Here is a 1600-nt window from a genome sequence, read left to right on the forward strand (position 1 = left end):
CGGTGTTTGAGGTGAATTTGAGAGTGAATTTCTGTGGTTCCCGGTAGCTTAGTCGGTAAGAGTGCCCGGCGCGTATCTGGGAGACCCGGGTTCGATTCCCGGCTAGGTGAAGCGGAAATTTTTTCTCTCTAAATTCTAATTCTCTTAGAATTCTCTTAGAATTTTTGTGTCCATTGAGATGTCCAGAAAATTTTAGGATTGGATGTATGTTAAACGTTTTTGTGAAAATATTCGCCGTCTATTTGTTTATAACAATTCAAGTGTTTAAAACAGGATATCGCAAAAACGATTGGAGATAGGAAAAAAAAGTTCCAATCTAAAAATGTCCCCTAGGCGAAAAGACGCATATTTTGTCATGACTTTTTTTATATGAGTGAAAGTTGAAAGGGCGGTGGGCGAACACATTTCCGCGGTTGGATCGCGTCTCCGCCAAATTCCTGAGAAATTCGTTGGAGATCGAAGAAATTTTAACAATTCATCAACGGAATCTATCCTCAGCTAAGTTGATAATTATTCTCCCAGATGTGACAAAGCTTTGACGAATTCAGAGGATGTTACAAACACAACACTCCAGTGTTTTTACCTCTAAATAATGGTAAAAAATCAATCAACGAATTGTAATTAATCAATTGAGGAAATTATTCTCCGCTAAGTTTATCACTGTCCTCCCAAAAGGTGATAGAAGTTTGAAATATTGAGCGGACATCCCGGATACCGCACTCGGGTGTTCTTCTTCGCCAGGAGCGGAGAAATATTAATCATCGGATCTTAATTAATTCATTGAAGGAAATTATTCTTAGTTAAATTGATAAAACCCTCCGCATAGAAACATCCGGGAACGACGACTGGAGGGTTTCAGCATATCTCCATTAATATGACTTCATGTGAACAATAATAAGTTATTAATAAGTTATTATTATTAATAACTCTTACCTCCTAACTTTTTCCTCTCTCATCACATCCATCGAATTGTTTACTTACATCCCATACTTTCCAATGTAAAACCACTATTTATCACTCCATGTATCTTTTGTTCTTTATTTTAAACCGCATATTTCTATGCAATACAACTAAATATCTCTGTAAATGTCTTTGGGAGAGGGAAGTCTCAAGCCCCTTGCAAAAATCACGTTAAGAATTGAAAAAAAAATAAATTGATAATGTCCTTGCAAAGGTGACAAAACTTCGGAGAATTGACAGAAAACATCCTAATGACCATCCTATACACGGAAAAAAAATATCCTCGAATCTCGTACACAATATTCCGGAATCGGGAATATGTGTATTCCGGATTTCCGGGATATGATATAATCCGGTATATTATTCCGGGATCCGATATATCATGTACCGGAATCCGAAATAATATACCTAATTCCGACATGATATAACGAATTTCGGTATACGATATACCGGATTCCGGAATATTATTTTGGATTCCGGTATATTTCATCTTTGATCCCGGAATAATATTCCGCCGCTAGTGGAGCGATCACAAGGGACATTGGGCGAGGGGGATGCCATAATAACGGGGGTCTAACTGGGGTGCGAATTATCATGAGGGTCAAACGGAGGGGGTGAGTCACGCGATCTCGAGGGTTAA

At 38.2% G+C, this 1600-nt stretch overlaps 1 protein-coding gene across 2 annotated transcripts in view; it reads right to left on the reverse strand.

The window, feature by feature from the left end:
• The window catches only part of LOC107042675 (mRNA cap guanine-N7 methyltransferase), a 64124-nt gene that overhangs the window by 16041 nt on the left and 46483 nt on the right, over positions 1-1600 (reverse strand). The window lies entirely within an intron of this gene.

Source organism: Diachasma alloeum, unplaced genomic scaffold, assembly GCF_001412515.2.
Source record: "Diachasma alloeum isolate Michigan unplaced genomic scaffold, Dall2.0 Dall_scaffold_00500, whole genome shotgun sequence".
NCBI lineage: Eukaryota > Metazoa > Arthropoda > Insecta > Hymenoptera > Braconidae > Diachasma > Diachasma alloeum.